The 24,101-nt window shown below is 33.1% G+C and overlaps 1 long non-coding RNA gene across 1 annotated transcript; it reads right to left on the bottom strand.

Annotated features, from left to right (window-relative positions):
- Positions 1 to 21,868: 21,868 nt before the first annotated feature.
- LOC145003863 (uncharacterized) lies at positions 21,869 to 23,501 on the bottom strand. The gene is made up of 3 exons (XR_013662185.1): positions 23,262 to 23,501; positions 22,560 to 22,820; positions 21,869 to 22,118 (listed from the first exon to the last, which is right to left on the bottom strand). It is a non-coding gene; the product is annotated as an uncharacterized LOC145003863 (long non-coding RNA).
- Positions 23,502 to 24,101: the final 600 nt, after the last annotated feature.

Here is a 24,101-nt window from a genome sequence, read left to right as displayed (position 1 = left end):
TGACTTCATCTTGTAATATCATCATAGTGAATATAAATGAATCAAAGACAATATCATCGCCATACATTCAATAATATAACATACAAGGTTTACATCATTGTATTTGTTCACAAATTACATTCCAAAATATTAAATGTATAATGAAACAAAAATACAGCAAAAGTCCACATTTTCCTGATGACCGACTTATTTATCGTGTCCCTGAGAATACAAGTTATTTTAAAAATGTCAACATATATAATGTTGGTGAGTTCATAAGCATGTTTGTATGAAAAACTTTGTAACATTTTGTAAACACCAGAAAATACGATATTTTCTGTAGAAATGGTGTGAGAGTTTTGTTTCAAATCTTGTATTAAAGCATGTGTGTTCCGATTTTGACAGTTTATAAAAAGAGAGTTCCAAAAAATCATATATTGTCTGTTGTTTGTAATTGCGATGTGTGGTATGTGGTTTCTAGAAAATCCGATATTTTCTTTTTGTAAAAGGGTTGTAGTCTTAAACCATAAGGCCCGAATAATGTAGTAAATGTATAGTTCGTACAATGTATCAATAGTACAATATGTGTATTCCGTAAATTTACTGTGATGTTAATATCTATGTTAGTCATTATAACCATGCTTGATGTGACTGATATGCATGTCATGACGTTCTTCAGGCGTCGTTTGTTTAAGGTAAGATATTTGTCACTCTAGACTGGCCTAATCTTATTGTAGCGAACAACTCAGGTGTAGGGTGCAACCCCGTATAGATCTATACACAAACTCTCGCTCTCCCTCCAGGAGACTCTGGTTATAACTACAGGACTTACGGTGTATACTAGGTAGGTTCAAATGAAAGAACGTCTCACAAGAGCCTTAACTAAACTTACGCGAACAGTGTATCACATTATTTAATATTTTAAATAATGCTTCGAGTATGTATCTGACTATGAAACATCAGTGATAAAAATAAAATTTGTTTTTATCGAAATGTGAAGTGTTTATTTGTTGTAGGCCTGATTAACGTAAAGTGTGTCGTAAGGCCCAATAAACTTGTAAATGAGTATAACAGGCCCATTTAGGGTAAAAATGTTGTAAGGAGTCCAATTGTAATCAAAATGAACGTTTTAGTCCAATTAGTGCTAAAATGACATAAAAGGTTCACTTTTATTAAAAATGGCCATTTTGATCCAACAAAACCAAATTTGACAATAAAGGCCCATAATTTGCCAAAGTTGATATTTGGCCCAATAAAGCCGATAGTTTGCAAATAATGCCCATTACACTTTAGGCCCATTAAAATCGAAAGTTTACACTTAAGGCTCCTTTTTGTGAAAAATTGCATTTTAGGCTCATTTTTAGTAAAAATGACATTTTTAAGCCGAAAATTTACAATTAAAGGTCCATTTTGATAAAAATGACATTATTGGCCTATTAAAACTGCGATTTGTCATTTGAGGCCCATTTTTATGAAAATTGACATTTTTAACACATAAAAACCGATAAGTTAGTAAATCATGAAAAGTGACATTTTGAATCTTATAAAACCGTTAATGTCATAATAGGCCCTTATTATCCAAAAAAGACTCTTTTGACCCCTCAAAATCGTGAGTATCATAAAAGGCTCACTTTTGCTCATTTGACAATTTTAGCCCCTCTTTAAGTTTTCTTTAGTTTTATGGTGTCCTTTAACATGCTTAATCCTTTCAATCTTCATAATGAGTTACATAAAGTAACTTGTTTTTCCTAAGACCTTCAAGTCTTGGAAAATATGTCGAGTTGTTGAAGTTCTAACATAAATTCCTAACATATTTACACAACATATCATGAAAATACACACAAGCATGCATAAATACTTAGATTTAACACAAAACCAACTTGTATTCTCCCCCTAAAAGTTAGTAAATCATGAAAAAGGAGTATGAAGCTCACCTTGGGTGATGGATCGGTTTTATGAAGAAATGAAAGGAAATGAAGGTGTTTTCAGCCTTTGATGCTTCTTTGAGATAAGTTTTCGAATCCTAGAGAGTTCTAGGAGTATGATCACAAAAAAAAGTGTTTATGAGGAATGATCTAGCATAAAATGGAATAAATCACCTTGAGTTTAGTTAAAGACTTACCAAGATGATAATACTTGATGCAAAGCTCTTAAAATCCCACACCAAAGTCACGATTTTAAGGAGGAAAAAGGAAAGGACCTTCCTTGTGTTCTTGAGAGAATTTTTAGTGTATTTGAAGTGGAAAAGAAAATTTAGGGTGATGCTGGGGTACTTCTCGGTCGAGAATAAGAAGAGAAGAGAGAAGAAATTAGTTTGGTTATTACATGGAGGATTAGAGGGTTTATACTTAGAAATATGTGATACAACTAGCATGGATAACCTCTAAACAACAATAAGGTGTCAAGATTTTGAATCAAATAAACTTTTTTTTAAACAAGCCCGAGAATTAGAGAGGGGAAAAAGAAAATTAGATGTTGGACTTGAATTTGATTATCAACCGAGATTATAAAGCCCGACAAGAAATTTTTCAGCCCATTGGACCCACATACAAGTTTACGGCCTAAAAGAGTAAAATAAATGGGTTTTCGGCCCAATGTGATTGAATAGGTGGGTTTTCGGCCCATGAAAACAAATGCATGGTCTTCGGCCCAATTAAGGCCCATGGAGAGTTTTATGGCCCAAAATACTATAGCTTAATGATGTGGGTCCAACTAGGGCCCAAATGCGGATTCTTGGCCTAAAGAACCAAGTTGAGGGGTTACTTGCCCATTAGGCCTAATAAGTAAATCATGGTTCAATAAGAGGTTTGAACCAGGAAGTTAGGGTTACAAGCCCAAAGTCGAGTGAATGTAGTGTATCAAATTAGGTCTAGAGCTTGCACAAGTGAATTTTGATTTGAATTGTCGTTTGTAAATGAATAACATGTATAATATCATAATTAGGGTTAAAAGATACACCAAAATTAATTATACATGGACATGATTTTCCTAGCCTTAAAATAGCAGTTGTGACACAACCCCATAGGACACACATTAAACAATTGACAGATTGATATGTCCATCCTATGTTACATCTCTATCACAAATCTAGTTATAGGTGCTTCCCCCATGTGGCTTCGAAGCGATGAGTTCGTGTAATGAACTGAACAAGATGGGACAAGGTGTAAAAAAAGTTTATTTGATGTTATATGGTTAAATATTGAACCACCTTTTGTGTGTTCAGTTGCTTGAAACCTATATACATCTATACGTGTCAAATATGTGACATACCCTATTTTCCATAACCGAAAAAAACTTTTTCTTTACGCTTTGAAAAAACATAACATCTTCGTTTGCGCAAAGTCCCAGTATAATAAAACATTTGAAGAAACTATTTCGTTTTATCAAGTATTTGAATAAAGATATTGTATCAAATTACAAAATTCCAAGGATGTCATAATCAACACACAAAATAGTTACGGCGTAAAGGCCTACGGTCCTGATCTCTATTGCGGGTCTTATCTTTAATCACTTAGTATCTTATTCAAATCTCCAAAAATCTTAATACAACTACCTGTGATGCATATAAATGGAGTGGGTCAGGTTTGGAAACCTGGTGAGACACATAGGGTTTTCAATCCCACAATATTATTATTATAATAATTTATAATTATCAAACCTATAAATCCAATTACTACCAAACAATTCATATAACCTAGATCATATATGGCAATCCATCCTTAGTTACCCGTCCCATCGATGCTTACATAGTAACCCTACACAACGATCTCACGAGATTTATAAAAAGGATCATTATGAACAACAAGCTGCTTCAGGGATTCTTGGAAGCAGACGAGGATAAAAAAAACAAAAAAATGAGAGAAATCGAATAAGTCACACCATGAAATTATGTTCATAAATACCATGAGAAAATTAAGTCAGGGGTGGTCATCTAACTATGCCTAGAAGTGGTTTGATCCCAAGTGTTATTGAACGTAGTTCCACCCTTAGAACCACCCTATTTGGCAAGATAACATCATACATACCTAGTAGTGGTCTATTACAGGTACACTCTATTTGGCAGTCTACGAAGTTCCCTTAATTACTTCATGAATGGAAATGCTGGCACGCGAAGTTCATCAAAAGAAAAGGAGGGAGAATACTAATATAGTACTTCGGTACGCTCTTGTACCCTGACACGTGATAGTGTCGAAGAAGGACTTTTTACATAATAGTAATTTTGGCACATAATAGTACCCTGATGCCAGTAGCACTTAAGAAACAGAGGTTTAGTCTTTATTTCAATCTTACACATATCCCAATATAAAACTACTCAATTTCAAAAAAATAGGTTGCGGGTTTATAAGGAGGAATCTAGAGTTTCTAGTAACCGTATCTTATCTAGATTGGTTGATATTGATAAGATCTTTGATGATGGTGGCTCATGTGATGATTTGGCTCGGGAGAGAAGGGCTATTCTCGGTGATCTGGCTTCCTTGGAAAAGTCTCAATCTCTTGATTCAGCTCAAAAAGCTCGATTTAAATGGGCTATCGAGGGGGACGAGAACTCAACTTTTTCTTTTCATGACAAGTTGAAGCAGCGAAGACGTCAGAGACTTATTAGAGGCATCTCTATTGACGGGGAATGGGTTGCGGACCCCCCTTTACTTAAAAAAGACTTTTATGATTTTTATGCTTTTAAATTACAACTTTTTAAGGGAGTTCCGATGGGCCGTAAGAGTGATAGATTCAGATCTATTGATCCGGGCATGGCTAATTCTCTAGATTCAATGTTCTTTAGTGAAGAGATCAAGAGTGCGGTCTGGGATTGTAGGCTGGATCGGGCACTGGGTCCAGATGGATTCTCTTTTCGGTTTCTCGGGCATTTTTGGGAGATTTTGGGTGATGATGTGGTGGCTTTTGTGCAGGAATTTTGTTTCAATCCTAGGTTTCCCATTGGGTGTAATTCTTCTTTTATTAGATTGATTCCTAAGATTGACAATCCTATTCGTATCAACGATTATCGGCCTATTAGTCTCATTGGAATGCAGTTTAAGATTATTGCTAAACTGTTGGCTAATAGGTTAGCACCGGTCCTACATGATGTTATTGGGTTGGAGCAATCTGCTTTTTCTTAACTCCAGGCAAATTCTAGATGGTCCTTTTCTTGTGAATAAGATGGTTCGGTGGTTCAAGCACAAGAAGACGGAATTGATGATTTTTAAAAGTTGAATTTGAAAGAGCATATGATTTAGTTAGTTGGGATTATATTGACAAGATTATGATGTTTCTTGGTTTTGGGGAAAGATGGAGGGCTTGGATTAGGGGAATCTTTTCTAATGCTCATTCCTCAGTACTTTTGAATGGTTGTCCTACGGATGAGTTTCAGTTGTTTAGAGGGTTGAGACAAGGTGATCCTTTGTCACCTTTTCTCTTCATTATTGCTATGGAGGGCCTTCATATTGCTATGGAGAATGTAGTGTTGGAAGGTGTGTTTAGGGGGGCCCAACTTAAGTCACATGATTTAGCTATCTCTCATTTCTTTTATGCATATGATGCTATTTTTATGGGAGAGTGGAATAAGAATAATGTCCAAATTTTGAATCGGGTGTTGAGATGTTTTTATTTAGTATCGGGTCTAAATCTCAACCTTTTAAAATCTAGTTTATATGGTGTTGGGGTTGGTAGGTCTGAAATCAAAAATATCGCTTCTTTTATAGGCTGCTCGGCTGAATCTTTTCCATTTATGTATCTTGGTGTTCCGGTTGGCAAATCTATGGTGCGTGTTAAAGGTTGGCAAATAATTATAGATCGCTTTAAGAAGAGATTGGCGTTTTGTAAAGCTAGATTGTTATCTATTGGTTGTCGTTTAACTCTTGTTAAGTCGGTCATGGGTAGCCTTGGTATTTATTACTTATCTATTTTTAGGCCTCTTGTTGTTATCTTGCAGGCTCTGGAGAATATGAGGGCTCATTTTTTCAGGGGTATGGAAGAGGGTCAAAAACATATTCATTGGGTTAAGTAGAATTTGGCGTTAAAATCTTTTGACCATGGTGGTTTGGGTATTGGTAGTTTAGATGCTTTTAACCTGGGACTTTTATATAAATGGAAATGGAGATTCTTTAATGAGTTTGAAGACTTATAGGTGAAATTTATGGTGAAGGGGAAGTTTTTTATAGGGGCTCGAGAATACAAAGTGGTGGTGGTGTTTGGCAAAAAATTGTTAGGTCTATTAATCATCTTCACGAGAGTGGTTTACTGCCTTCGAATGCCATGGCTAGAGTGACCGGGAATGGAGCTACTATTTGGTTTTGGCACGATGTTTGGTGCTTGGATGTTCCTATTATGGCGCAATTCGGAAGATTGTTTGCACTAGCTTCTAATAAAAATTCTTTAGTTAGAGACTATTGGTCTCAGACAGGTTGGATTTTTTCTTGGCGTCATGACATTGGAGGAGGGGTTGAATAGGAGCAACTTGCGAGTTTGATGTCTATGTTGGATGGCTTTCATCTTGGCACAGAGTCAGACAAATGGGTTTGGAATCTTGATAATTTGAGGTGCTTTTCGGTTAAATCGACTAGGAATTGGATCGATGATTCGATACTTCCATTAGGTTCCTTACCCACTCGATGGAATCGCTCAGTTCCTATTAAAATAAATGTTTTTAGTTGGCATTTATTGATGGATAGGCTCCCTGTTAGGTCGAAGTTGATGGAGAGAGGGGTGGATCTTAACTCGGGTTTGTGTCCATTGTGTCACGATGCTACTGAAGAGGTGTTGCACTTGTTTATTCAATGTACAACTGCAACTCAAATTTGGAGGCGGGTTAGTCTTTAGCTTGATTTGGATATCCCTATTTTTCTCACTATGAGAGACATGATGGACTGGATTGATGTGAGGCCTAATGTTAGGCAACAACGGGCGATTGTTGACTCGGTATTTTCTGTGGTCATTTGGGTGCTTTGGACGTTCCGTAATGGTATTTTGTTTAGTAGTAATAAGCCTAGAAAAGATAGGATTTTTGATTCCATTGTTGATATTTCGTTTTGTTGGTTCTCGTCTCGTAACTCTAATGCTAGGATTAATTGGAGTTTTTGGCTTCAAAATCCTACTCAGTCTTAATGGTCTGTATTTCTAGTGTCTTGCTAGTTTTGTTTTAATATATTTGTTTGTTGTCGTTCAAAAAAAATTAATTGAACTAAACATTCCTTTTAAGTATTAGGCTATAACTAACAAATTTTAATACCCATAATTATCCCAAAATCCCTGCCTATGTAATATCTTTATAATAGAGGGTAAATCTATCACTCTTCCAACTTAACTCGAACTAAGCATCCTTTATAAATCTTACTCCTTCCGTCCCAAAATTATTGTCAACGTTTGACTTTTTGAGTTTATTTTGTTCAACTTTAACTTTAAATAATTAATTTTTGTTATATAATTTTTTTATGCAAGATATATGAATATATTGTTTTTAAATGTATTTTCATTGTTATACGTTTCATCAAAATTTATATAACACAAATAAAGTTATTTGTGGTCAAAGCCGACATGGAAAAACTTTAAAAGTCAAACGTGGACAATAATTTTGGGACGAAAGGAGTATTTTATTACCAGGTAAGACTATAATGCTTATAATGTATTTTCAAACCATTTTCTTGTTTATTCTATACCATATTATCACAATACAATATACAACTATTACTACTTTATCCAACGTAATGGGATCTGTTAAAACTAGACAAGACTATAAGCCCTGTAATCAAATGTTCAATACTAACCCTTTTCAGACAACATTTTCATAATTCAGGGTATATGTTTAACGCAAAACATCAAATATTTAATAAACATTAATCTTTTTAAGTAATAATACTCTTCATAAGATTTTCATGTAATAATACCATATAAGCACTTACCATGTAATTAACCATATCTGGTTCACACAACATATATTATCAAATATACATTTAGCAAATATTTCAGATAATCATTAATTAATTCACCAAAGAACTTTCAATAGATAATTAATACTTTTAATTAAATACTTTGTATTAAGATCATGTAACGTCCGTAGATCAGGGCTAATCAATTAAGAGACGATAAGCGTCAAAAATGACTTTTTGATATAAGATTATTTAGAATGAATAACCTTAACTAAGTTGTAGTATATGTCATAAGGTTTCCATGCATATAAAGATCGCTGAAATCCGAGTTATAATGAAGAAGTTATGACCTGTCGAAGTTTCGCGACAAAACCGACATGATGCTGAACGACATAAAAAGTGAATTTACATTAGATTGATATTTAGACTTAGCGATCTAAACAAAAGTCGTAGAGTTCATTAAACCATGAGCGTGCATAAAAAGAACGTTCGAATCTGACTTCGTATGAGCAAGTTATGATTTTTCTAAGTTTCGACTTAGCGATATGCAACCCGAATACTCGATTTGAGATCGAACGGTTTTTAGCCAAAACAATCTAAACGAGAATCGAAGATCTAGTTGATAGTAGTCCAACGGTGAAAAGACATACGAAAACAGACATCGGATGAAGAAGTTATGAATTTATAACGGAGTTTTCCTATCCCGGCCTACTAAAAATAATATAATAAAAATAAAGTCAAAATTAGCCAACGGAGTCTAAATGAAAGTTGTATAGCATAATCTCACCTACGTGTGGATATAAAGAACGTCAAAAACGGAGTTCGTATGCCAAAGTTATTAATTTTTGAAGATCGTGGCACGCATACCAAAGCTTATCCGAAGAGTACGTCCAGCGTACTCCAAAATTATGCCCAACGTACTCCAAAATTATCCCCAGCGTACTCCAAAATTATGCCCAGCGTAATCCCAAACCCAGCAGCCTATAAATAGAAACCGAGATCAACCATTTGCCTTGCCATTTTTCTTCCTTTCTCTCTAAGTTTTGCATCGTTTTGCGTGCCAATTATATCCCGAAGCCCCGGTATCATTCCCGAGCCCCGAAGCAAGTTCCGAAGCCCTGAGGATCCCAAGAAGTGAGATTCCCGAGCTGAAGCCCTGCCCACGAGGAGCCCGGTTTTTGTGAAGATCTTTTAGATCTACCCAAGAATACTACTTCTACAAGTCATAGTGTTGTCCGATCATCTTCTGATCAAGTGAGTGTATAGTCACTTTCTTCTTACACGTAGATATGAAGTATTTTTATAAAATACGTGTTATGTGTATATATATTGTTGTTTATATGTGTGAGTGTATAGTTACTTTCTCCTACCGCATAGATATGAAGTATTTGCTATGAAATACGTGCTATGTGTTTATACGTTGTTTGTTTACTTTAGATGGATGTTGAACAAATGTTTTAGATATGAAGTATTTGCTATGAAATACGTGATATGTGTTTATACGTTGTTTGTTTACTTGATATGGATGTTGAACAAATGTTTTATACAGGTTCTTAAATAATTTAAATTATATATATGTAATTTATACCTACAAATATGTTGGGTAGAACATGGGTAGATGAAATAGTTTGTGTGTGATGAAAGATGAGTTTGAGGATGAGACGAAAGATGATATAGATTGTAAGATGAGGGTGACAGATGAAAAATGAGTGAAACCTTTACCCAAACGATGGCCCCCGTCATTCAGCAGAGTAGGGATGACAACCACAGACTATTCTAGACAGTCCACTAGCAAGCTCGCAACTTGTAGGTGTTGTGGATTTTATGTTCACCGGTGTACTCTAAAAACCCTGGCAACTATAGATTTAGTGCCTCATAATAAAACGATGGTAGCTATAGATTTAGTACAGTGTACATGAACCATGGTAGCTATGGATTTAGTACGGTGTAAGTGAACGATGGTAACTATGGATTTAGTATTATGTAGATTAACCTCAGGTAACAATGGGCTTTGTGCCAATTCCTTAGGTCAATCCTTAGGAACGAATGAAGGAAGGATAGTCGATTCTTAGGATAAAACCTAAAAAAAATAAAGAAGAAAATGGGGATAGGTAAATGGGTTGATTGTTTGATGATTGAATATAATAACTATATTATTGTGGGTTGAAAACCCTATATGCTCACCAGGCTCCCAAACCTGACCCACTCAGTTTTCTTTGTATCACAGGTTTCAATACGAAGACATATTTCACTGAGAGATTAAAGGAGATGTAAATCATTAGTGTAAATAAATGTAAGTTCTGTTTATGCTTATGTGTCTGTATCGGAATATGACATCCCGAGATTTTGTCATATAATGAAAATACTTTTCTTTAAGAAATGTTTTGATAAATTCTTATCATATTTTGTTTTGGGGACAAATTTTGCAACAATTTTCTTTAAACGATTACTCTGATTTTAAAAACAAAGCATAAACAAATCGGTCTTTTCTGGCGGTGAAATTGGGGATGTCACAGATCTTTTTCTTGAAAGTAAGTATGCACTCACTTGATATAGGTAGAAGACGCGCAGGAAAGTCAGATCTTTGATTGACACTTCAGATTCCCGTTTAAAACGACCAAAACACAAACATTACTAACCCTTAGTATTTGTTCGTATTTATAAAGTTTAATCATTATAAGTTTTTATCAGCTTTATCAATACTTCCAAACGAAATACTAACATATAGTTGATAAGAAACAGCCATGTAAGATCGTATCAGATGTATGATCCATTTGGTATATAAAGATATACTGTTTAGAAAATCCACTTTGAACACCTCACTGATCTTGCATTGTCATCTTTCCCGTAAGTAGATCGGTCAGTATAAAAATTAGTATTACTGATAGATCTTATTTATAATTTCATAATAATGATTATAAACATAAATATAAGTTGTATTTAAAGCACGATAAACATAACTCAACTTACAAGTTATTTGACGAAAAACCAGACATTACGCGGACAAAACTTCGAAACCAAAAGCTCCATTTCTTGGGGCTCTCTGGCACTTTAGAGCTTTACTACTAACACCTAAGAGTTACTAGGTTCGGGCACCGGAGTCTCAGGAAAGTTTGAGAGAGTTTGGAAGAGAATTCGGTCATATATATATATATATATATATATATATATATATATATATATATATATATATATATATATATATATATATATATATATATATGAAAAGGATGGTGATGCCATCTTATTGGTTGGATTGGGAAAGAAGGGTGATGCCTGATCGTGACACGTGTCACACTCCGGGTGGTGCCACGTGCCATGCTTTCGTTGGCCGGAATTCAAATTTCTTTTAAAATTCATAACTTTCGCATATAGACTCTATTTTTATGGTTTTTATATCCACACGTAGTTATCGAAGAGTACTACAAAATTCATCTGACTTTGTTGGCTAATTTTCACTTTATTTTTCATTTTAGAGTCCGATAAGGCTTCGATTATAGATAACATTGCGAAAATCATAACTTCTTCATACGAGTTCCATGTTCTACGTTCTTTATATTGTCAATCTCATATTGAAGAGTGCTTCAAATTTCATTCAGATTGTTTCGGCTAAAAATCAACCGATTTTGATTTCGATTTCTGTGCCGCACACTGTGTCGCACTCGAAACTTTGAAAAATCATAACTTCCTAATACAAAGTTAGATTTTGGCATTCTTTATATCGACGAGTTCCTATTAACGAGCACTACGACTTTCGTTTACATCACTTTGGTTAAAAAACAACATGTATCCGGTTCACTTTTTATGACACATCTTACCGTATCGGTTTAAACACGAAACTTGAAGAAATTATAATTTCCTCATACGAAGTCATATTTTGGTGTTCTTTATATCCACATAATCATCGTTACAACTACTACAAATTTCATTAAGATTAGTTGATAGTGGCTACTTGAGCTTCTTTGAACAAAATATTACGTGAGATATTGGTCGAAAATATTACATGAGATATTGGTCTAAAATATCATTGTTACAACTACTACAACTTTATGCTTAGTTAATGACTTTATAAAGTTATTGGTCTAAAATATTGCATGAGATAAAATATGATAAGCTTATGAACTCCAATAGATAGAGATATGTGAAATTATTGAGTTAATTGTTTAAAAGTATCATGTGACATCACTCTTTTTCATAATTGGTCTAACACATTGTTCCCGATTTTTAGCATGGAAAGGAAAAAAATGGAAAGAGAAGAATGGAAATAAAGATGAAAAAGGAAAGAGAAAGCAAATGCATTTTGTGTGTTAAGTTGCTTGAAATGTATATACTTGTATAATTTTCAAATTTGTGACATCCCCTATTTTCCAAAACCGAAAAAACTTTTTCTTTATGCTTTGAAAAGCCATAACATCTTTGTTTGTGCAAAGTCCCAGTATAATAAAACATTTTGCAGAAACTGTTTTGTTTTATTAAAAATATATTTGAATAGAAATATTGTTTCAAATTACAAAAATCTAAGAATGTCATAATCAACACACAACATAGTTACGTCGTAAAGGCCTACGGTCTTGATCTCTATTTCATGTTGTCACACCCCAAAACCATGAACGACGGAAGCGTTCTGGGGCGGAGGACGTCATGTACAGTATCACAACAATGAAAAGTAGTAAACAAGCAACAACATCATCCATTGCATTAATAATATAATTATTATACAAGTGTGTTCTATCAAATTTTGATAAACACTAAAGCATAAATCAAAATGAAAGATGAGTCTTGAACGAGATCCATCTTCCTTAATCCTTGCATCGGTACCTATCTATGATGACCTGAGGATACAAGTAATTTTGAAAGCGAGTATCAGCTTTAAAGCTGGTGAGATCTTAAGTATTTTAGTGTCTTAATTTGTATGTAAATACATGTATGTATTTGAAATGTAAGTATTTGTATGTATACGAATGGTAAGTATTGAAAATGTAAATGAACTGTAAGTATGAAAATGTATATGAATTGTAAGTATGAACATGAACAACTGTAAACGTTTGAAAAACCCTAGAAATCCCTATGATTCCTACTAGTAACAAAAGGAGTCTTCTACCAAGACTTAACTGTTCTCATGTAGCCTTCTATCAAGACCTAAGTGCTCTGAATGTAGTCTTCTACCAAGACCTAACTGTACCGAATGTAGTCTTCTACTAAGACCTAACTGTTCTGAATGTAGTCTTCTACCAAGACCTAACTGTAATAGTATTACCCTTTGGTACTCGGGCAAATAACAATGTTAACTGAAGACATCCGTAGATGTACATTTACCTCTGTTGCTAACAGCTGGGTATAGGAATAGTCAGTCCCCAAAAGTATACCTGTAATGGTATCAACCGTTGACATCCGTGGATGTGCTTTTACCTCTGCAGCTTACAGAGATTCTAGGAATGGTTAATCCCGCAATGTATCCTTTGGTACTAGGATATTTAATCCAATCTACCTCGTCGATTATGTGATTGAATCACAAGGTAAAGATAAGTATGAGGATTATATAACAGAATCTATACATATAAAATGTACTAATGATTCGTGTAAGTGTACTCATGTATATGTATCTATGAAAGTGTACTGTAATGTTCTGCGTGTGTTAGCTGTAATGTGTTCTCTCTATCTAGCATGTATAGTAATGTATTGTGTGTACTAGCTGTAATGTGTGTTCTCTCTATCTAGCAAGTATTGACTCATGAATGAACTGACACATTGTATGATATCCCGTTCTAGTATCTTCCTAAACTACCCCCATAGTAGTTTACTAGTAATCTAACTGGTACCTATGGACATAGATGTATACCCTTGCTACCCAAGGGCATTGGATGAACTGGAAGGACCTTTATGACTATATATGTACACATGATATATAACTAATATTTAAACGACTTTCGGACAGGTACCCGATATCCCACCAGACCACATCTCAAGCACGAAAAGGAAATAGGGTGGATAGCCTTCCTAAGTCTTTTGAACATTCCTTATATAAATATACATATATAGGCATGCAATTTATAATATAAAAGCATAAAGTAAGTTTTGTAAAACCTTTGAACATAATTATTATCTAAGAAAAGATCGACGTGATGTCAATCTATAAAACGGTTTGAAGGCATGGGTTTGATAAAACAATTTAGTATAAAGAAACATTTGTTTGAAACACAATTGTAAATAAGTTTGAAATGTAATATACAGAGTAAAATGTACAGTGTAATAAGGAGTTTTAAACACATAAAGTGTTTATGAAAAACATTTGAAGTAAACTGTTTGGTAAAACGGCTAATGAGTAGCCAACCATTTGAATGCTGCTTATTAATCACATGTGATTAATATAATAATTAGCATTATTCTACTTGTATCCCCCCCATAAAACATTTAAAATAGTTAAAACATTGATTAAGGGGTATGAACTCACCTGTAGCAAGTGGATCGGAAGGAAGTGTCGGATAAGTGCTTGGTGTCAAGCGAAGACTTAGACACGCACAAAGATCCTAATAACATATAAGGATATATGTATATAAACAATTAGTCTTTAAACAACTAATAAACAAATTCAAGACACTCTAAGGCATGACAAACACGTTGTATAAGTGTTATAAGTGCTAAGGAGTGCATCTAAGTGTTGTAGGGAAAAGCTAGTGTGTTTGGGGTTCAAGGGTAAACTCCCTTGGAGTTTACAGTTTTCATGACCATTACCTAAGGAGTTTATGGCAGTAAACTCAAGGGTTTACGGTCGTAAACTCTACAATTTATGACCATTTGTTGGTTTGAAGTCTTCTAAGATATTACAAGCATTCCTACTTCATGATTTAGCCTTAGGAAGTGTTGTGTTGCATCAAAACACTGCTAAATGGAGTTTACGATCTAAGGACCATTTCTCCATGAGTTTACTACCTTAAACTCATGAGTTTACTACCTTAAACTCATGAGTTTACTACCTTAAACTCCCAAGTTTGGTATTTGGCGGTTTCCAAGTCCTTAGCTCAAACATGGCACTAGTCTAGGTTAGATTCTAGCCATAAGGAACAACCATGGGACATTTATGGGACATTTACACACCTTTTTGGGTTTTTACGGTTTTGGGACATCCCTAAACCGTAAACACATGAAAATGGAAGGTTTTGGTGCTTTTTGTGTGATAAAATCTTCAAGGATGAACCTAGACAAGTCCCTAAGGCATTGTGAAGCATCTAGGAACCTTAACACACCATTTTGTCCCTATATTTGGTGTTTACGGTTTTGGTACCTCCCAAAACCGTGAACACCTTTATCTTGGTGTTCTTGGGACTTTTCTTTGGTATAAACATGTATAGCAAGCTCAAAATGACTCTAGGATAGAAGTACTTACATTGTGGAAGCTTGAAATGAACTTTAATTCCAAGAACACTTAGTGTGTGTTCTTGGTGTTCTTGGTATTTTTGGAAACTAATCAAAACACAAAAATGGATGGATTAAAGGATGTACAATCAATAGATTAAGTGATATACTAACTTGAAAGGGCTAGAAACACTTACTAGATTGAAGATTTTGAATAAAAACTTGGATGATACTTGAGAGGATATTTTGGAGTTTACTCTTTTGACATTTGGGGAGTAAACACAAATGACTAGCTTTTTGGGGAGTAAACTCATACATAGGTATGAGTTCACGGTTTTTGGGTGATTTTTCAACCCAAACATAAAAGTTTGGTCGGGAATTTCTAAGACGCGAAGTGTTGGCGGTTTTTAAAATTCAAAACCCGAGACGACACTTTCTTTCACCCGTTCGTTTATAAATAATATTAAAATAATCAAACGAACTTTATATTTCTTAAAAATAAGAAATAATGACATTGACTTATGATACGAAGTGGTTGACTTTTAGGGTTTGACCGAATGGAAATTTCGGGTTGTCACACATGTCTTCTCTTTAATCACTCAGTATCTTATTCAAATCTCTAACAATCTTAATACCACTACCTGTGATGCATATAAATGAAGTGGGTCAGGTTGAGAAACCTGGTGAGACACATATGGTTTTCAATCCCACAATATTAGTATGATAATAATTTATAATTATCAAACCTGCAAAACCAATTGCTACCAAACAATATCATATAACCTAGATCCTATAAGATAATCCATCCTTAGTTACCCATCCCTTCGATCCTTACATATTAACCCTACATAACGACCTCACAAGATTTATCAAAAGGATCATTATGAACAACAAGCTGCTTCGGGGATTCCTTGGAAGCAAACGAGGATAAAAAAGATAACAAATAAGAGAAATTGAATAAGTCACACCATGAACTTCTGTTCATAAATACCATGAGACAATTAAGTCAGGGTTGGTCATCTAACTATGCCTAGCAGTAGTATGATCCCAAGTGTTATTGAATGTAGTTCCACTCTCAGAACCACCCTATCTGGCAAGATAACATCATAGATACCTAGTAGTGGTCTATTACATACACACTCTATTTGGTAGTCTATGAAGTTCCCTCAATTACTTCATGAATGGAAATGCTGACATACGAAGATCATTAAAAGAAAAGGAGGGAGAATACTAATATAGTACTCTGGTATGCTCTCGTACCATGACGCGTGATAGTGTCGAAGAAGGACGTTTTACATAATTGTACTTCTGGCACATAATAGTACCTCGACACAAGTAGCACCTGAGAAACAAAGGTTTAGTCTTTGTTTTAATCTTATGCACATCCCAACATAAAATTACTCAATGTCCAAACTTAATTGAACTAAACATCCATTTTAAGTATTAGGGTATAACTAACGGATTGTAATACCCATAATTATCCCAAAATCCCCACCTATGTAATATCTTTACAATACATGGTAACTCTATCACTCTTCCAACTTAACTCAAACTAAGCATCCTTTATGAATCTTATTTAATAACCAGGTAAGACTATAATGCTTATAATGGATTTCCAAACCATTTTCCTGTTTATACCATATTATCACAATACAATATATAACTATTCTTTTATCCAACATAACGGGATCTACAAATCCTTTATACGTCTTAGTTTAAAATTAGACGAGACTATAATCCCTTCAATCAAACTTTCAATACTAACCCTTTTCAAACAACATTGTCATAATTCAGGGTATATATCTAATGCAAAACATGAGATATTTAATGCACATTAATCTTTTTAAGTAATAATACTCTTCATAATATTTTCATGTAATAATACCATATAATCACTTAACACGTAATTAACCATATCTGGTTCACATACTATATATTATCAAATATACATTTAACAAATATTTCAGATAATCATCAATTAATTCACCAACGAACTTTCAATTGATAATTAATACTTTTAATTAAATACTTTGTATTAAGATCATTTTTTTGAAAGTAACTATGCACTCACTTGATATAGGTAGAAGACATGCGGGAAAGTCATATCTTTGGCTGACCTTTCAGATTCCCTTTTAAAACAACCTAAACATGAATATTACTAAGCCATAGTATTTTTCTTATTTAGAACGTTTAATCATTATAAGTTTTTATCAAATTTATCAATAATTCCAAATGAAATACTGACATATAGCTCATAAGAAACAACCAGGTAAGATCGTATCCGATGTATGATCCGTTTGGTATATAAAAATATAATGTTTGGAAAATCCATTTTAAACACCGCACTGATCTTGCCTTGTCATCATTCCCGTAAGTAGATCGGTCAGTATAAAAATTGGTATACTGATAAATCTTGTTTATAATTTCATAATAACGATTATAAACATAAATATAAGTTATACTTAAAGCAAAATAAACACAACTCAACTTGAAGGTTATTTGATGAAAAATTGGACATTACACAGGCTAAACTTTGAAACCAAAAGCTCCATTTCTTGGGGCTCTCTGGCACTCTAGAGGTTCGCTACTAACACCTAAGAGCCACTAGGTTCGGCACCAGGGCCTCGGGAAAGTTTGAGAGAGTTTGGAAGAGAATTAAATAAGAAATATGCAATAATTCGGCCATCTATATAGAAAAAGAAAAGGACACACCACACGTAGGTGCGCCGCATCCTGCCATGTGTCACCATCTTATTGGTTGGATTGGGAAAGAAGGGTGCTGCATGATCGTGACACATGTCACACTCAGGGTGGTGCCACGTGTCATGCTCTCGTTGGCCGAAATTCATTTTTTTTAATTTATAACTTTCGCATACGGGCTTCGTTTTTTATGGGTTTAATTATCGAAGAGTACTACAAATTTTATTCAAACTTTTTTGGCTAGTTTTCAATTTATTTTTTATTTTACGGTCCGAGAAGGCTTCGACTGTAAATAGCACTACGAAAATCATAACTTCTTCATACGAGTTCCGTTTTCGACGTTCTTTATACTGTCAGTCTCATATTGAAGAGTACTTCAACTTTCATTCAGATTGTTTCAGCTAAGAATCAACCGATTTTGATTTCGATTTATCTGTCGCTCACTATTGTACTATGTCGCACTCGAAACTTTGAAAATCATAAGTTCATAATACAAAGTCAGATTTTGGCGTTCTTTATATCGACACGTTTCTATTGATGAGCACTACGACTTTCATTTACATCACTTTGGTTAAAAAACAACCTATCTCCGGTTCACTTTTTATGACACATCTTACCGTATCGGTTTGAATGCGAAACTTGGAAAAATTGTAATTTCTTCATATGAAGTCAGATTTTGGCGTTTTTTATATCTACATAATCATCGTCACAACTACTACAAATTTCTTTAAATATAGTTACTAGTGGCTACTTGAGCTTCTTTGAACAAAAAAAACACAAAATGCATTTCAGATTTGGAAGTATCTCTTATCTCACTTTTTTTTTTTGCTAATACAAGATACTTATTTTCCTTTTATTCTTTCCCTCATTTTTCAAGTTTTATCCTAAACAATTTGTTATTTTAATGTTTATTTTATTGTTTTAACGATAAGTTCGATATTAAGGTTTTTCTACAAATATTTTATACTCCTAATATTTGTCTACTTTAATGTGTACATGATAATTATCTATTGGTTTGCAACACCTAAAGAACACGATTACCCTATGCAAGGATTTTATTTATTCGATTAATGTATAATTATTATTATTATACCTTAAACGTATAGCCTGAATTTACGAAAGTAACAAAATCCTTATGTATCTTACTAGGCTTACCTCATCAATTATTTTGATGTGTATCTTAGGTGAGTGTTAGTAGGTGATGGTTGAGATGCTTGAGGGTTTTATGCTATTAGTCATAAAGTTATGTTTGGTTGTTACGTGTAAGCTTTTTATGAAATGATATACATAAGTTGACATCCTATAGGTTTTTAATATGGTTTTAAAAAAATTGAAATCTAGGAATTTTCATCGTCAAATAAAAGATTTGTTTTAACAATTGAGGAACAAATTGGTTCTAAAAAATAACAAAAAATAGGTATGCCATATTTTCGCAGGTCACCGTCTACGTGTCTTTTTCCACTTCTATCAACAATACATAACAGAGATCCACACGAAAAATGGTTATCGATGGAAATTTTTCAAAAAAACACCAATTATGCTACTTTGGAACTAACATATATAACTTCCCGACATCCAAGTGTCAAGTGTGATATGTGCATAAGAAGCCCTTGTTGCAAAGAGTACAATAAAAAAAATATATATTAGCTCAAACGAAGTACCTAAGAAAAAGTGTGAATGCTTAAAGTTGGATCATATTCATATATTTCACAAAGATAGTCTAATTTGGAGCTAAAAAAATATGGCTTCCTCACATTTAAATTTGGAATGTGATATATCTATGGATAACCTTTGTTAAAAAAAAACAATGAAAAAATAAGGTCAAACAAAATTCATATGAAAAGTTACAAAGCTTCAAAGTTGGCTAAATTTTAACATTTTTGCAGGTTGGCACAAAAATCTAGGTACTACCTACGGGAATGTAGATTATTTGGGTAATTTTCCGATTTATTGGCTAAATCTTGAAAACTGGTTCATGAGGTTAGTTTATTTATTTATTTATTTTTAACGATCATGTTAGTATTTGTCTGGAATTAAAGTCATGACTCCTTGTTAGAAAACTCATAGTTAAACATTTTGTTATCCAAGTGGGCTAGCTCCAACTTTCGTAGGGTTATTTTGATTTGTCTTTTTTCTCTTGTTTATAATAATGTAAAACTTTATGTTTAGTTAATGACTTATAAAGTTATTGGTCTAAAATATCAGATAAGATACAATTTGATAGATTTATGAACTCCGATAGATAAAGACATGTGAAATTATCGAGTTAATTGTTTAAAAGTATCACGTGACATCACTCTTTTTCATAATTGGTCCAACACCTTGTTCACGATTTTTAGCAAGGAAAGGAAAAGAAATGGAAAGAGAAGAATGAAAATAAAGATGAGAAAGGAAAGAGAAAGCAAGTTGTATTTTGTATTTCCGAGTTGGAGACTAGTGCAAAGAAATACACATTTTCTTCATTTTTTCTTAATCCTTCCGGATTAGAAAAGGAAAAAAAAGGAAGGAAAGTTACCATTCCACTTCCTTTTATTAAAAAAAACTCATGAATACCATTTTTTTTCTCACTTTCATCTATTCGCATTCCCTTCCTTCGTTAAGTTGAACTGGGGAGCAGGGTGTAAAGATATTTGTATGTAATCGGTTAAATGTTCACTACTTTTTGTTTTGGGATCTTTCGGTGATACGTATTTAATATATCACATGAAAACACTTGATGTCATGATATAAATTGATGTGAACACACAACTTTTAGGCATACTTAAAAATAACTCTTACGCTTTGTTTTGTGTCTAGTTAAAAAGATAACTTTTAGCTTATAAATTTACTTATCAATAAGCTATCTCAAATAGCCTATAAAAACGAGTTGGAGCTAACCCATTTAGCTAACATTGATGTTTAAACTAAAAACTAACTAGGAGGTATTGGGTTCATTCCCAAAAAGAGGAGAAATATATATATAATTATTTGCCGTTTCAAAAAATAATAATATATAGCCTATAAAAAAACCTAGATTTAAATCTAGTTTATAATCCAAATTAAGTTATTTATATGATTTAACCTAACATCAACTTACAATAAGCTAAAAAAAACAAACTACCTTATATATGCATGACTTTTTGTAAACCGCATGACAAATCGTAAAATATTGTCAGTTATTTATTTTAAATAGCTAGAAAACCAATTCAATTAAGCTTTCGTAATTTGAATACAAGGGCAGGGTTGGGCAAAAAAAGGTTGTCTTTGTATGTTGACAAGTTCTTTGAGGTTTGAGTGATATCTATTTCATGTGAAATATAAAGTGTTTGCACTTTGCACATTAATATGTTATCAAAATCCTTTACAAGATTCCATATAGGCAGCATAATCATGTTATCAACATCCCTAAACAAAAACTTCTTTTATAAGCTTTATTATATGTGTGTGTGGGGTGGGGGTTCTAAATTTGCAAATGGAAAAAATAGCAAATATGGTAAAATGGAAGAATATTAAGAAAACCGAACCACTCCAAATAAAAAAAAAATCTTTCATGTATTTGAACCAAATTGATTATAAATAATTCTAATTCCCATACCATAAAAATCCTAGAAATTCCACCAATCCAAACAAATTAATCTAGAAGTAATGGTACTCCTTGAAAAATATGATTATTGTCATTATGCTGTAAACGCTTTATTCTATGCCAATTTTGATTAGTTTAAACCAAGCAAACTTTTTATCCATTTCTATATGTATTTTACTCTTTCTCTCTTATCATATCAAGAATTCAAGTCTCATTTAGTTATGAAACATTTTTAGCATCTCTTATAACATATCACACACACACACACACAGAGGGATAAATCCAAGGATCCTTACAAGAAGCATCAACCAAGTGGATTTAACTAAATCTTTAGTAGCTAGTTTAAAATATGGGTGACAATATGTATATACATAATCACCCATTTGTTTCAATAGTGTACATTTCAATCTCATGAATTAAATTTACAAACTTCAACTACTTCAAAATATTGCAATGTTGCAGTACTTCACACAAAATAACAATCTTTTTTCTATAAAACAAACAAGATAGAGAAAGAATATGTAAAAGAAGAGGAAGAAAGTAAGAAGAGAAGTTTTGTGTCTTTGGTCATATCAATACAAATTTTAACTACATTCACATTCACATTCACATCTTCTACTCATTTTCTACTTTTGGCTACCCGATATAATCGCCTGTTACACCTACACCCCAATCAAATAGTAGTATAAATCATTTCATAATCATGGAATCAAAAAAAACATAAACAAAAAACCCTAAATCATTTCTTTTATGACTTAATATGAACATAATGACTTAATGGGTTAAGCAAAAAACCTGGCTTCATGGATTAAGACACTTCTTTTTTCCTCTCATTTTAAAATCTTGAGGAGTATTGTGACATTTGTTTTTTGGAATTTAAGGGCAAAATGGTCATTTAGTCTCGTTCAGACGGTTTATTGGGTCCGGAAGAAAAAATAAAAAAATAGACCTTGTTTATGCAACACATTATATTGATATCATTACCCATTCAACCACTTAATGGGTAAAATGGTCATTTAGTGACATCATGATACCAGTTATAAAATACACACTCACAGAAGAAAAAAAAAATGGAAATGTTGAAATATGAGAAAAGAAGCTACCTCGATTGTATGGAGTTGATCAGTCCCGAAGACCAAGTTCAACCTCAAGCTCATCATCTTCTTCAAAGAGCTTTAATAAACGAGCATACTGTTCTTCACGTTTCTTCTTTTGCCATAGCCTGAAAAGGAAAAAAGACAAACCCACAACTGCTGCAATTGCTATGCATAGCATCAGTATTGTAGATCCTTTCATGCTACTTGAAGAAGAAGAATGATCATCAGTTGTCGAATCCTTTTTGGACTTTGAATCATCTGAAAAGCCTGTTATAACATAAAAGAAAGATATTGTTCCTTAGTTTGTCTTAACAGATGAACAACTCATACAGAATGGATCATCAAATTCGTTCCTAATACAGAATGGATCATCAAATTCGTTCCTAATACCTCACCTAATGCATTATGAAACCATATATTCAGATACAACTCAACTGTTCTTAACACATACACAGAGAAATGTAGAAATCATCATAAACCCTAGAACACGTACCAGATCACAATTTAGAACAACAGACATAGATAAAGCTAATTCGATCTTTAGGGCATCAAAACATCCCTAAAAGCTTCGAAAAACTCGAATGTTTACCGATTAACAAGCGTTAACATAAGAGTGACATCACGGGACGTTATTTTGACATAAATCGAAGTGATTTACGAAAAAAATGTAAAAATGAGAAGAGTTATAAATGGATATGAGAAACAAACCTGAGAGAAATTGTACAGAAATTAAGGACAATAACAATAAGAACCGCAGCGATCTCCGATGTGAGATCTCAGTCATCTTTCTATCTCTCTTGTCCTTCCTCTCTGTATCTCTCTCCTCCTTCCTTCCTTCCTTTCTCCCTGTTTCTCTCTCTTGCTTTCCTCCGTCTCCTGCGTGTGAAAATATCGATGCAAAATTACGCCATTCTTTTTAACAAAATGGCAAATAACCCCCTTTTGTTTCTACATATTACAAAACCACGCCTTCCATGGGTTCTTGTTAAGTAAAGTAACATCATAATTATTTGTTTTGGTTTATAAAGGAGTTTGGGACTTCATAATTATTTGTTTTAGTTTATAAAGGAGTTGTGACTTGTGAGAGTCATCTATTATACATCTATTATACGAGTAAATTAAAAAAAAATTAATATAAAAATCAAAATATTTAAAATGTTTGAATTTTTAAGAAAATAAAATATAATGAATTATTATCATTGAAATGTTTTTTTGCCTTTTGAATTTAAATAAATTAACAAAAAAAAAAAACTAATGACCATTAATTTAAAGAATTTTAAAATTAAAAGATAAGTTTATTAATGAAATTAATATATATTTATTATTACATTTATTATAAATTATTACATTAAAAATATTATGTTGAATTTAATTAAATAGAAAAACTCATAAAATAACATGTAGAAAAAAAAATTAATTCAAAATAACCACAAAATAATATTTGACAACTTGAATGAAAGTGTGACAAGTGGTAAAAAAATATTCATTTATTAGAGTAGATAATAAATATATGATTGTTAGGACTCTTCCCAATATTACTTCGTTTAA

Source organism: Lactuca saligna, chromosome 7, assembly GCF_052625555.1.
Source record: "Lactuca saligna cultivar CGN05327 chromosome 7, ASM5262555v1, whole genome shotgun sequence".
NCBI lineage: Eukaryota > Viridiplantae > Streptophyta > Magnoliopsida > Asterales > Asteraceae > Lactuca > Lactuca saligna.
Note: the sequence above shows the minus strand (reverse complement) of the source record. Positions and strands in the feature narration are given on the sequence as shown.